We start from the raw sequence: 15,171 nt of genomic DNA, 5'->3' as shown, positions 1-15,171 counted from the left end.
TGGGTAAACTCTGGGAGTTGGCAATGGACAGGGAAGCCTAGTGTGCTGCAGTCCATGGCGTCACAAAGAGTCAGACATGACAGAGCGACTGAACTGAACTGAAGTGGAGGAGGCTCATCTGACCCTGATAGAATGTCAGTCTATGGATTCATAAACATATCAACTCCTGCCCTGCCTAACTGTGAAATGCTTCTAGGAATTCCCTGCCCCCTATCTGCCCTCAGGGGCGTCCCCATCATTTCTCTCCAAGGGAGGGATTCCAGCAGCCTCTCAAGGTGTCTTTCTGCCCCAGGGATATCTCCCTTTGAGTCCGCCCACCGCACAGGAGCCCTCTGGGCTATCTGTCTAGGTTCTGCTCTTCTCACGCCCCTCTCTGGCTTCCACACTTGAGATGGCTCTCCCCTGTCCCTGGGGAGGTCTGTGGCCCCAACCCATCTCTGCCACCTCTGCATGGAGTCTGCTTGGAGTTCTCAAACACAGCTGGACTTCCATGCTTCCCAGTCTGCTCTTGCCATCCCTTTAAAACGCCTTCCTCTGATGAAATTTGACCTCCCTGCTTCCCACCCACCTGTCTTTTCTTCCACCTCTCCCTCTGCTGTGGCTCTTTGCATTGCCCTATAACCAGCAATGCACACATTTTTCACCTCCATAAATCTCATTAGAGTACCAAACATCCTTTGTTCTTGTTCAGTCTCTAAGTCATGTCCGACTCTTTGCGACCCCGTGGACTGCAGCACACTAGGCTTCCCTGTCCATCACCAACTCCTGGAGTTTGCTCAAACTCATGTCCGTTGAGTTGGTGATGCCATCTAACATCTCATCCTCTGCCTCCCCCTTCTCCTCTTGCCTGCAATCTTCCCCAGCATCAGGGTCTTTTCCAGTGAGTGGGCTCTTTGCATCAGGTGGCCAAAGTAGTGGAGATTCAGCTTTAGTCCTACCAATGAATATTCAGGGTTGATTTCCTTTAGGATTGACTGGTTTGATCTTGCAGTCCAAGGGACTCTCAAGAGTCTTCTCCAGCACCATAGTTCAAAAGCATTAATTCTTCAGTGCTCAGCCTTCTTTACAGTCCATCTCTCATACTACTGGAAAAACTATAGCTTTGACTATGTGGACCTTTGTTGAAAAGTGATGTCTCTACTTTTTAAAATGCTGTCTAGGTTTGTTATAGCTTTTCTTCCAAGGAGCAAGCATCTTTTAACTTCCTGGGTGCAGTCACTGTTCACAGTGATTTTGGAGACCAAGAAAATAAAATCTGCCACTGTTTCTATTTTTTTCTTATCTATTTGCCACAAAGTTATGGGACCACCCATCAACCATCCTATATATTTCCAAAGTATTTGGTGGTTTCCTTAAATTATAAATCTATACTCTTGTAATGGGGCTTCCCAGGTGGTGCTAGTGGTAAAGAGCCCACCTGCCAATGCAGGAGATGTAAAAGACACAGGTTCAAACACTGAGTTGGGAAGATTCCCTGGAGGAGCGCACGGCAACCCATTCCAGTATTCTTGCTTGGAGAATCCCATGGACAGAGGAGCCTGGTGGGCTACAGTCTATAGGGTCACAAAGAGCTGGACATGGCTGAAGCGAGTTAACATGCAGACATGCATTCTTGTGACAGCCAAATGTGGTTCAGAAGGAAAAGTGAAAGCTCCCATCCCCCACCCTCCAGTTTCGGATCTTATTGGTCAATCCCACTGCACTGGGGTAATCACTGCTAGCAGTTTCTTCTGTTTTCCACACATATTCATGTGTATACTCAGCGCATATAGATGCATTCAAATCTAGATGGCTAGCCTCCATCATGGGACATTCACGTATTTCCCACCATTTATGGTGACAAATAGTGCTGCAATAACAAGATTCAGACGCAAATATTTCTGTAGGCACACTCTTAGAAATGGGATTGCTGCATCACAGCGTATGTGCACTTGTAATTTTAATACTGTCAGTTGTTCAAGTCATGTCCGATTCTTTGCAACCCCAGAGACTGTAACCCGCCAGGCTCCTCTGTCCATGGGATTCTCTAGGCAAGAATACTGGAGTGGGTTGCCGTTCCCTTCTCCAGGGTATCTTCCTGACCCAGGAATCAAACTTGGGTCTCCTGAATCACAGGCAGATTATTTACCCATCTGAGCTACAAGGGAAGCCCTATAATTTCAATGGATACTGCCAAACTGTCTCCAAAAAAGGCTGAACCATTTATGCCCACCAGCAACAGTCTTGCACCGATGTTTAAATGTCTAGTTTCCTCATTTAAGAACAAGGCCTGAGTCTTATTTATCACAGTGTCCCTGGTATACAGTAGTCTCAATAGATGCTTCTTGAGTGAATTGAGGGGTTGCCAAGCTCTGGCTGTCTTCCCAAAGAAAAGTGGAAGCCTTCCTGTCTCTGAAAAGTCCCTGAAGTCAACTGTGGGACCAGGAGACCTTGACTCATTCCATTCAACTCTCTGAAATGCAAAGAATCTTGAGGACTCCCAGGTACCTTCTTTGTAAGTGGGGAGTGTGTGGTTTTTGTCTTCAGGGCTGGTCTCAAGGATCTGGGTTGCCATGGCAACTCTTAAGCAGGGCTGCCTTTTCCCTTCCCTCCATCTTGGGAGCCTTGGTTGCCATAACAACCGTTGGTCCACTCCTCCTCCCCTAACCCTGCCATAGGGCCACCTGCTTCCCTGTGTGGGTCCCACCATTCTTAGGGGTGACCCTGATGACATTCTGACCCCAGGCACCTTGAGACCCTCTTGGGAGATCTGAATGGGGCCACTCCTGAGGACAGTTGGCAGCAGAAAGCAGCATGGCTGTTTGGGAAGGGGAGAGAGTCCGGGTGAGGGGAGGGGGAGGGCCTTGCTCCTTCCAAGTCCGGTGGGGTCACTGTTGTTTGGTGACCAGAGGATCAGATTGCGAGGTGGTTTGGGGCGAGGATGAGCCACAGGCTGTGTGGCCAAGCATGCTTCCTTATCACTCTCATTTCAGGTGGCAGAGCAATGGAGCGGATGCCACTGACCCACCTCTCCAGGGGTCCTCAGCCTCAGAGGAAGCAGGAGGCCACTCACAGACCCTGCCAAGAGCACCGTGGAGTTCCTATAGTCCTCTTTAGAGTGCCCAGAACAGAGTCCTGAGGAGGTGGGACACAGGACGTTAACATGATGGGGATATTCTGTGGCCAAATTAAAGAAGGACATCAGAGGATTCTGTTGACCCTTGGAAATTCTTTCTAAGAGAAAATAGCTATGTGGATATTGATGGCAACTATATGATACCAGTTTGGACACCCCAGAGCCTGGATTTGGAGGAATGTAATAAGAATGCAAATACAGTTTCCTTATACCTGCTCCTCCTTCAGTGTTTCCCCATCTCTGCGGACACTCTTGCAGCTGTGCTGAGTCGCTCAGTTGTGTCTGACTCCTTGAGACCCCATGGACTGCAGCCCGCCGACACTTCTGTCCATGGAGATTCTCCAGGCAAACATATTGCAGTGGGCTGCCATGCCACCTGTTCTGTCGCCCAAATCGCAAACTTGGGATTCAAACTAGACTCCCCCACTGCCCTCCTGTCCCGCTCGCTAGTCGTGGGTCCTGTTGATTCTACCTTTGAGGGGTTCCATGTTTGTTTCTCCTCACGCGCTGACTGCCACTGCTCAAGTTCATTTTCTTGCTGCCGTTTCTCATGGGGAAACTGTTGCCCTAACCCTCAGTGGGTCTCTCTCCTCCCAGGCATGTGTGCCCCTGAATCCCTTAAGCACACCTGCCGTATTGCTCCCCAAGTGGCCAATCTGGTCACGTGGTCGCTCTCCTTCAGGCTTCCCTTTTACTCCAGGATCAGTGACAAACTTGTTGGCACCCTCGTGGCCCTTCATGACCCGCGTCCTTGGCCCCCGTCCAGCCTCTTCTCTCTTGAGCTTGCTTCCAGTCACGAGAAGCCGTAGGCTGTTTGCTTTCATTCCTCTTGCCTGGGAACACACCATGCCCTCTGCCAAGAATAACTTTCCCTGCCTCAGCTGCCAGGTCAACTGCTATCCACCTCTGAGACTGAGCTTGAGGCTTTCCAAGATGGTAGAAGAAAGATGTCACCACTCTATTCACTCCCTGAAAACTGTACAGAAATCACCAGGAGAACCAGAACAGAAACTTGAATGTTGTCTTTGATGACTTAGATGTCTGTATTCCTGGATCTCAACACGGAGATCCAGGAGGTAAAACTGTTGAGGAGGAATACGAGACTCAGCAGAGCCGCCTATGTGCTTAGCCACTCAGTCGTTATTGAGTCTTCGTGACCCCATGGACTGTAGCCCACTGTGCTCCTCTGTCCATGGGATTTCACAGGCAAGAATACTGGAGTGGGTTGCCATTCCCTTCTCCTAGCAGAGAGGAGGAATACCAAATCTCCACACTCACAGCTGGGAAGGGTACTGGGAAGCAAGTTGATTTCTTCCACACTCACCCAGTTTAGGGGGTTAGGGATTGGAGGCACCAAGTGCCACAGGAAGTGGGATGGAGATTGGGGCTCACCACTGAGCAGCAGCAGCAGCAGCATGGGGAGGTAGTCTCAAAGTCTAGGTAAGGAGTAGGTATATCTCTAAGTCTTCAGCAGTCCGGTGACTGTCCCTCTTACTCCCACGAGAGATCAGAGGCTCTGGTCTCAGGGAAGCCAGGTGTACCTAGGAAAGGGGTAAGAAGTCCTACTAAAGAGCAGGGGGATTGAGTCTGCAGTTAAACTGAGAGATCTCCAGCACCTTTCTCCCACCCAGCTCCAGAGCAGCAGAATCTAGCCTATATTGGTATTCTGGCTTCAACCCCACAAGAACATAGAAGAATGTTTCCCTGGAGGAACTAGATAATTGCAAAGAAATGACCGATAGATGCATATATCTAGGGGTCTGTAGCAGACAAGCTGTCAGGAGGAATGATTGTCCTAGAATGTAGCTCATCAAATGGACAAGTCAGGCCCAGGACAGTCTCTGGTCTTTTCAGTTCAGTTCAGTTCAGTCGCTCAGTCGTGTCTGACTCCTTGCGACCCCATGAATAACAGCGCGTCAGGCCTCCCTGTCCATCACCAACTCCCGGAGTTCACCCAAACTCATGTCCATCAAGTCGGTGATGCCATCCAGCCATCTCATTCTCTGTCGTCCCCTTCTCCTCCTGCCCCCAATCCCTCCCAGCATCAGAGTCTTTTCCAGTGAGTCAACTCGTCGCATGAGGTGGCCAAAGTATTGGAGTTTCAGCTTCAGCATCAAACCTTCCATTGAACACCCAGGATTAAGCTCCTTTAGGATGGACTGGTTGGATCTCCTTGCAGTCCAAGAGACTCTCAAGAGTCTTCTCCAACACCACAGTTCAAAAGCATCAATTCTTGGGCAATCAGCTTTCTTCACAGTCCAACTCTTACATCCATACATGACCACTGGAAAAACCATAGCCTTGACTAGATGGAACTTTGTTGGCAAAGTAATGTCTCTGCTTTTTAATATGCTATCTAGGTTGGTCATAACTTTCCTTCCAAGGAGTAAGCGTCTTTTAATTTCATGGCTGCAATCACCATCTGCAGTGATTTTGGAGACCCCCAAAAATAAAGTCTGACACTGTTTCCACTGTTTCCCCATCTATTTCCCATGAAGTGATGGGACCAGATGCCATGATCTTTGTTTTCTGAATGTTGAGCTTCAAGCCAACTTTTTCACCCTCCTCTTTCACTTTCATCAAGAGGCTTTTTAGTTCCTTTTCACTTTCTGCCATAAGGGTAGTGTCAGCTGCATATCTGAGGTTATTGATATTTCTCCCAGCAATCTTGATTCCAGCTTGTGCTTCTTCCAGCCCAGCGTTCCTCATGATGTACTCTGCATATAAGTTAAATAAGCAAGGTGACAATATACAGCCTTGACGTATTCCTTTTCCTATTTGGTGCCTCCTTATTTTTAGATTTTATTGAAGTACAGTTGACTTACAAAGTTGTGTTAATTTCTGCTGTACATCAAAGTGATTCAATTATATATATACACACACACACACACACACATATGTATATTCTTTCTCATCTTCTTTTCCATTATGGTTTATCACAGAATATTGAATATAGTGCCCTGTGTTATACAGGAGGACCTTGTTACCTTGTTGTGTATATAATAGCTTGCTTCTGCTAATCTCAAACTCCCAATCCTTCTCTTCTTCACCCACTGCCCCCCTCTCCCCTTCCTGGAAAACACAAGGCTGTTCTCCATGTCTGTGAGTCTGTTTTTGTCTTGTGGGTATGTCGCTTGTGTCATATTTTTAGGTTCCACACCTGAGTTTCATCATATGGTGTTGTCTTTCTTTTGCAAAGAATACTTTTACTTACTTGCTTTGGCCATGCAGGGGCTTCCTTGCTGTGCAGGCTTTTCTGCAGTTGCGGTGAGCAGGTTCTACTCTCCAGTTGTAGCGTGCAGGCTGATCACTGCAGTGGCTTCTCTTGTTGCAGAGCGCCGGCTCTAGGGTGCACCGGCTTCAGTAGTGGTGGCTGGCTCCCACGCTCTGGAGCCCAGGCTCAATTGTTGTGGGGCACGGGTTTAGTTGCTCCTGGGCATGTGGGATCTTCCCAGATCAGGGATAGAACCAGTGTCTCCTGCATTGGCAGGTGGATTCTTTACCACTGAGTCACCAGGGAAGCCCTTGTCTTTTTCTTTTTCTGACTTACTTCCATACCAACCTGGGGCTTTCCTGGTGGCTCAGATGGTAAAGAAGCTGCCTGCAACTCAGGAGACTGTGTTTGATCCCTGGGTCGGAAAGATCCCCTGGAGAAGAGAATGGCAACCCACTCTAGTGTTCTTACCTGGAGAATTCCATGGACAGAGGAGCCTGGTGGGCTACAGTCCAGGGGGTCACAAAGAGTCAGACACAACTGAGCGACTACCATCTTCCTTCCATACCAACCCAGGCTATCAATTGAATGTGATGGTGAAATGAAGACTTTTCTAGACATACAATATCTCAGAATAACTTGTCCACCCACGTACCTTTTCTCATGAAACTACTGAAGGATGTGCTCAACTAAAAGCAGGGAGCTGAGAAAGAAGATATGGGATCCAGGAACAGGGACCCCAACCCAGGGGAGACAAGGGATGGAATTCCTTGCATATTGGCTAAGGGAATATCAGGAGACCAGCTGTGCCTTGGCCCAGGGACCAACTAGACCTGATCAGCAGGATATCTGAAGGCTCTAAGGGGTAAGGGAGTTTGTCCCCAGGAAAATAAATGAGACTGACAAATTATCAGACAGGTTTGGTCATGTGGAAAATTACATTGAGGGCATGGAAAAGTTTAGTCAATTGCTTTTTACAAAACAAGCCTAAGTTGATGAATAATGAGGTAGTTATTAATAGGAAAAACAAAAAAGAAAGGAAGTAGAATCACAGTCTACTATTCAGGCTGGGAATACACAGTAGTGAAGGTGTAGGCTAAGGATTTAAAACAATTATGAATGGAATTGTAGCATGTATATTATCATAAGTGACCAGTCCAGGTTCGACGCATAAATTTTCCTCTGTTCATTTCTTTGCATTTGTGCTTTTTTAATAAAATTCTTTTTTAAAAAAAAAGAAACCAACTGTAATCCAAACTCCCAGACCCAGACACACTGTTACTACACCAATGTGCTGGTCTAGGTTCCTTTAGACTCTTATTTCAATGGATAAACCAAAATATAATTTTCTCCATACCAGTTAATAAATACACAGCAACCTCAAAATAAAAAAAAAAAATAAAACAATTATGAGCAATGTCCCTTATGAGGGGGGGTCCAAGGGTTAAGAATCCACTTGCCAACATAGGGGACATGAGTGAGATCCCTGGTTCCAGAAGATCCCACATGCTGTAGAGCAACTAAGTCCATGCACCAGTACTGCTGAACCTGCACTCTAGAGCCTGTGCTCTGCAATCAGAGAGGCCAATGCAATGAGAAGACCACACCCCAGAGCCAGAGAGTAGCTCCCACTCCCCGCAAATAGAGAAAGCCCATGTGCAGCAATGAAGACCCAGTACAGCCAAAATAATAATAATAATTTAAAAATTGAGATACAAGTAGTTGAGGAGGAGAGGGGAGGAGGAGAGCGAATGGAAGTAAAACTTCTGGTCCACTAAGAGGTCAACCAGTGTTTCAGATGATGACTCAAGAAGCTGAAGAATGTGTTACCTAGCATGAAAGTGAACGGTAGTCACTCAGTCCTAACCCAGGGACCGTAACCCTCCAGGCTCCTCTGTCTGTGGAATTCTCCAGGCAAGAATACTGGAGTGGGCTGCCATTTTCTTCTCCAGGGAACCTTTCCAACCAGGTCTCCTGTATTGCAGGCAGGCTCTTTACCCTCTGAGCCACCATGGAAGCCCCTTGGTGACTCGGAGGGTAATTATTTAGAGAGAGGGAGGTAGACAACAGGGAAAGAGCTTCAGGAGAACGAGGCGAGGGAGGCGGGGCTGGGGAGGAGAAGAGAACGCTCTTTTCAATTGTAAGCCTTTGAGCACCATTTGACTTTTCAAAAGATTTACAAGTCGTACTTTGTTTAAACACAACAACAAAATTAAGAAACTGATTTGGTTCATGTTCTTCCTCTGTGAGGACTTCCCTGACCACCAGGGCGTCCCTTGAGAGCCCTTTCCTCTGGGGGCCAGTTGAGCCCTTGTCCTCAGCAAGAGTTCAAGAAGGGCTCTTGGAGAAGAAGTGAATGGATTCCTTTTAAAAGTTGGTTAAGTTCAGATGAATTAAAAGAGAAAAGACTTCTGAAGAGGTTGGACTTGGAAAGCATTAGGACTAACATTACGGGAGATTTGTCTTCCATTGGCTGTCGCAGGTGGTAATGTCACATTTTTTTTTTTTCCCATCTTGAGGGGTGGGATGGGGTTGGTTGAGGTCACAGGGTAGACAGAAGCAGGTTGGAAGTTAGACATTCTTGGGTCCCAGCACTATCTCTGCCTTTCAGTAAACTGAGTTCAAGGCAAGTTACTTTATCTCTTAGAGCTTCAGTTTTCCTCATCCGGACAGTGGGGAGAATAATGGAGCTAAATTAGTTTGTCAGGCTGTGGTTAAGGATTAGGAGAATGTCAGTGAAGTGCTGGGCACACAGTAGAGGCTGGTTAAATGGTGGATGGTTTTATTAAGCTGCAGGCTGTGTTCAGTGATAGCAGCTTTCACTTGACCCCACTTCCTGAATTCCAGTTCTTACAGCGCCTCCGGGAAGCTCTGGCCTCCGCATCAGACGTCCCCGTAACAGACCCTGGGCTCAGTGTGGGCAGACCATATATTAGCAGAGCAGTTCAGAGCATCTACACATTTTCAGAGACATCTGAGTCATTCCATTTTGGGAGCTGTGCTGAGATGGTTTCAGCGGCTTTGCCTGCTTTCTAAACAAAAATTATTTAGGTGGGAACAGTTTCAGCTTGAGGTTTCCATGATTTTCACATGACCTTTAAATACCCCAGATTTGCAGTCTGCTTCTTTCTCTAATGAAAGTCTGGATCTTCCTGGAGAAAAGAAATTTAACTCCAGGCTTGGCCCTCGCTCTGTCCTGGCTTCCCTCTTGCCATTTCACTGGCTCCACCCACCCACTCCCCCACCGTGGGCCTCCGTCCATCCACGCTCTGCTCCGTGGGAACTCACCAAGCACCTCCCACTGACCACAGCCTTAGACCTTGCACAAGTTTCTTTTCCTGGCTACGTTTAACCCTTTTCTTGAAATGTTCTCTTACCTTGGCTTTTGGACACAGGAGTCTCCTTCTTTGTGTATTATTGTCATCACTATTAGCGTCTCTGTCTTCAGTCTTGGTTCTGTGACCATCTCCTTAGGACCAGTCCTTGCTTTTCTTTCACTTTGCTGCCTTTACTCTTGGAGACTTGACCAACCCCCTTTACGCGGATGGTTCCCTGAACTATCCCCTTCCGTTTCAGTCGTCCCTGGAATTCTATTCCTGAGTCTCTGGTGGACTCGGGGACTTTGTCCCTGAGATGTCTTGAAGTTACCTCATATTTCTTAGATAGACCTTGCCATCTGACCCAAGCCCCTGTCTAACTTCCCTGCCTCGGTCAGAGTCTCTTGAAAGCCTAGGGTTAGTCTTTGCTTCTCTCTCCTGCATTCCTCTCTGCCTTCTTCCCCCTTCAGCTTTACTTCTTGAGCCAGCCTTCTGATCTCATTAGGGTGGCCCCTGCGCTGCCCCAAACCCATGTGGTCACTCCTCTGTTATGCCTGTAATGTCTTTCTGCGAGGACAAACTGTCATCATTGTGTTTTTCTAAAAGAGAGTCTCAGTGTTAGCCAATTGCATATCCGTTCTGAGTCCAAGAATGGTGCAAAGCATCCTTGGGCCCAGTGAGTCAGCTGCCAGTCTCATCAAACCCAGCCACAGGCAGTGTGTGGCCTAATCACCGCCCAGAAGCCCTGTCCTGGGGGACTGGGGCGTGGCCTTTTCTTGGCGTCAAGAGTTGTGTGTGGCAGGGGACGTGGTTTCTGCAAGGTTCAGAGCTCAGCTCTCTCCTGAGTCCCAGCTCCACCCTGCAGGGGGACTGTTAGATCCTTAAGCATTTAAATTCTCCAAATTCTTAGAGGCTAAGAGAAATCAGTTATTCCCTCATTTCTTGGATGCATTATTATGCTAACAGATTCTATCTTTTTACTTCATCTTGCCCAGGAGGCTCTCTCCTCAAGGGTGGGGAGAAGGTGGAATTTCCATCCTGTATGGAACTCATGTCCCGTCCCACTGGTATCTTTGTTTATGCTGGTCATCTATCCAAAATATTTACTTCTCTCCAATCTGGGGAGGCACAGTCTGCATATTCTGCAAGGTAGAGAGGAGTCTTAACTGTTCTTGTGCCACGGACCCGTTTGGCAGGCTGATGAAACCTATGAACCTCATCTCAAAAATGTGACTTTAGATACATTAAAAAAATACATAGTATTATAAAGGAAACTGGTTGTGATGTGGTTGTTAAAATATTAAACAAATTGTGATATGGTAATGCTATTCTCCTTTATTACTATATTAAATAAACACTATTATTTCAAAGCAGTGATGGACATTAATGATATTTTGAGGTCTCTGCAGTAGTATGTGGTGATTAGGAAAACATCTGTTACACCTGCTTCTGTGGTTTGTAACCTACATTTATGATGGCATGAAATGCTAAGTTTCAGTTAGAGATTAGTGAACACAGAGATGCAATTTTTCCTCATCCAAGTTCATAGGTCCCCCTGAATTCAGTCCATGAATTCTAGGGAATCTTACTGTGGATCTCAGTTGAGAACCTAAACTCCTGCTTCCCTCACGGAGTACTCCTTGACTACCACAAACCTCTGAGTTTTCCCCCCTCCTGGAACTCTTACAACGTGCATTCAGTCAACAAACACTGACATGGCTCGTGTTCAGGCAACCACTGAAGCAGATGTTGGGGTCCGCACAGTGAGACGCAGACCCAGTTTCATAATCAGTGGGTGGGACGGACACATTCTCATCCAACTATCACTCTAAGCGGAACATGAAAGTCACCCTGGAAGAATTTAAAACAATGGTCTGCGGTATCCCAGAGGAGGTAGAAGTTAACAATTCAATTTGGCAAGGAGCTCGAGGAAGGAAATGTTACAAGAGGAAGGTAGCATTTGAGCTTGGCCTTGAGGAGAGAGTAGAATATAAACAATTTCCACATGGTTTAAGTAGATCTGGCTGGTATTTTTCCTTTGTCTTGCCACAAGTAAATATGAAACTCCAAGCAGGGTCATGTCTTACAACATGGTTTTCTGTATTCTCCAGAACCTATTATGACAGGACTGATCATGGGCACTCAGTACATAACCATCGATTAATTAATAAGGTTTTTCAAGAATAAAATTTCTATATGAATTAGTTGTTGCCATGGAGCAAAGCATCCCCAAACCTAGTGGCTTTAAACAACAATGTCTTTCTCTCTGGTCTCTGTGTTATTCTGCTGATCTGGCCAGGACGGCTATTCTCATTTGGGCTCTGTGGTCACTGGCACATTGGCAGAGGCTGGTCAGTCTAGAATAGCCTTGACTGGATGGCTGGGGCTCTCTTCTGAATGCTTTATTCAAGTTGTGCTTGCATGAGGTTTACTTCTGTTCCATTAGCCAAAGCAAGTCACAAGGCCAGGCCCAGAGTCAGCGTGCAGGACAAGGGCAAGGATTCAGGGAGGCATAAGTTTTGGCCATTTTGTTGCTGTTTAGTGCTTCAGTTGTGTTCTACTCTCTGCAACCCCATGGACTGTAGCTCCTCTGGATGTGAGATTTCCCAGACAAGAATAGTGGAGTAGGTTGCCATTTCCTTCTCCAAGGGATCTTCGCCACCCAGAGATCGAACCTGAGTCTCCAGCATTGGCAGGTGGATTCTTTACTGTGAGCCGCCAACGGTAGCATGCAGTTTTGGCCATAGTTTTCACAATTATACAATCAGCTTCAAATCCTTTGAACGGGACAAATCTAAATCAATAGGCAAATGCATAAATGCAATAGTTAAAATGTAAGCGGCAATTTATAAATTCAACTAGCAATGTGGCCTCTCCTGTGGCTATATCCTAAGTGTTTGAAGAATGTTATCCACAGAGACTGGCTGGGCCATCCTTTTATTATTATTATTTTTAAACCGGGATGCAAACCCATTGAATTGTCCTTTCATGTTTGATGTTCCATCAGTTAAGCATCCCACACAATTTTTCATAGAGATGCTTTCTTTCCCCCTGAGGACGTCTGCAACAATCCAGAACACACTTTCCTCGGTACTTGACTCTAAGTTGCTATAAATATCAGACATTCTGTCAGCAGCTCAGGGTCACAGCTCAGGTTTCCTGAACCAATATCACTTGCTCCTCCGCTTTGAGCTGTGTCTGTTAGAGGCAGTGGTGTGGTAGACAAAGTGAAGTGGAAAATACAGGTCAGAAAGCTTGTTCTTTGAATTAACTGAGGGAAAAGCATATGTGTGTGTGTGGAGGGGGCGGGCAGATTTAGCCATACAATTGCTTTTAATTGTTCAGGCTTTAATGTAGGTGATAGCGGAATTTGAAAAAAATATCCTGGCAGAGTAGAATGTGCTGTTGCCGGGGTAGAGGGGCACCACGCAGAATTGAGTGTGTATCATAGCTCGTTATTCACAGGCTGTGTGACTTCAGGCAAGTGGTTTAAGTCTCTGATCTCCATTTCTCCTTATCTGTAAAAGAAACTGGGCCATATGCTGGCCTCTGTTTGTGGTGAGGATTCATTGAACTGCCATGCTTATGAGGTAAGTGGCTCAGCAAATGTTTGATATTATTTCTTACAGACTGGAAATAAAAATCCAAATGAGTTATCAGCAGCAGGAGAATGGTTCTCTGTTAGTCTGGGAGAGAATAACTCAGGGACCTGCCTTCCACTCTTAGACTTGCCTCTAACTAGGTGACCATTTAAGCCTCAGTTTCCACGTCTGTTGAGCAGAGCAATTGATAGTCATAGCCTTGTTTTGACAATCAAATGGCATATTGCACGGGTTTTATTTTTTAAAGAATTTAAAATCCCTTTGAATACATGCGAAATAACGCTGCAGTGATTGACCCCTCCCCATGGGATTGTTCAGATGGGCTACTCTGCACCCAGCACTCCTCTCCTGTGGTTAGCGTTGGTGTTGAGGAGAAATTAAAATTAAAAGCGTGTTTCCTTCCAGATGTTGTTGCTACAGGCTCAAGGTGCTCTTTTAACTGGGACATCAGGCTCTCTTGAAATAGACAAGAATTCTAGAAACATGACATTGGGCCTGATTCATCGCTTAAACTTGTGGCTGACTCATTCTCTCCTTGATCGTTTCTTCAACAGTAACTTTAATTACATCATTTTACTTATTGCTCTTTTCTCCCTTGATTTATTTTCTTCTTACGATTCTTGTTTATTGTCTCAGTGATTGGGTCTTCTCACCTCTGAGACTTGTGTAAACCTTCTGGACTCTAGAAATAGGAACTGGACTTTCCATGTACCTCTAATAATGAGTACTCTCACCCTGCCCCCCACAACCCCCAAGCTTGTATACTTGAAATACATCAGCAGAAGGAATACTTTTGACTTTGCTGGTGTTTCACAGAGCTTATGTTATTGAATGCTCTCAGCTACCCTACAAGACAGATACAATCCAGTTTTTTCAAAAAAAAGTGCAGGGACAGAAGCTTCAAGAGGGAACCGTAACTTGCCCAAGGTCAGTGTGGTAGATTGCAAAAGTGACCCCAGCTCTTCACCCTTCCCTGCATTCACACCCTTTCCCATCATCTGCGTCCTCTGTGCCCTCCTTCTCTGACTCTGGGCTTAGCAATGAAACTTGCTCTGGCTGAAGGGATGGTGGCAAACGTGATGTAAGCAAAAGCTGGAAAAGTCCCTGTGCAATCAGTTGGATTTACCTTGTCTCTTGTACCTCTGCCGTGGCCATGAGAACGTGCCTGGTTTAGCCAACTGGGGGGTGAGAGACGCGTGGAGAAGAGTGAGTCCTTGCAGTTGTCCCTGGAGCCCAGCCTAAATCACTCAATGGGCAGCCAAACTCTAGGTGTGTTAGTGAGTCCAGCCAAGATCAGCAGAACCACCCAGCCAACTCTCCCAGATGCACGAGCAATAAATGCTGATTATTGAATACCGCTGAGGTTTTCTCGTTATTTGTTTCACAGCGTTGTTGTGGCAAGAGATACCTGACAGTATGAGCATATGGGAAAAGAGCAGACCTTGGGAACTGGTTAGGCCTAAGTCTGAGTTCCAGCTGTGATGTTTGGAGTGTGTTCCTTTTCGAGATTAAATTTCTTTCTCTTTAAGATGAGGTAGTAATTCTTCCCTCATAGGGTGGCTAGAAAGATTAAACACAAGGCAAAAGAAAGAAAACCTTTGGGACCCAGTATAAATCGTAGATGATGTCCAAAAAATGGTGGCTTCTCCCAGCAAACCTTCAGAATGAACGACTGCGGGACCTGGGGTCCAGACCCAGGTCTGTCCAATGAGAGGCTGGCACCTATCACATCAACTGAAAGATAAAAATGAAGCCCAGAAGGGCTTGATTCAATCCTTACACTGAGATACAGCTTCCCTGAATCTGCCATCTGTCGTGTATTGGGCAAGAAGGGCCTTGAAAAGATGGCTGCTTAAATTGAAGGGGCTGAAGAAGAAAGGTCAAGTCCAAGATTTTCCTTTGAGCCCGTGGTTTAGCCAAACA

This window comes from Moschus berezovskii, chromosome 14 (genome assembly GCF_049115385.1).
Source record: "Moschus berezovskii isolate FMDL1 chromosome 14, NW_MosBer_1.0, whole genome shotgun sequence".
Classification (NCBI taxonomy): Eukaryota; Metazoa; Chordata; class Mammalia; order Artiodactyla; family Moschidae; genus Moschus; species Moschus berezovskii.
The sequence above is the reverse complement of the archived record's forward strand: the minus strand, read 5'-3'. Positions refer to the sequence as shown.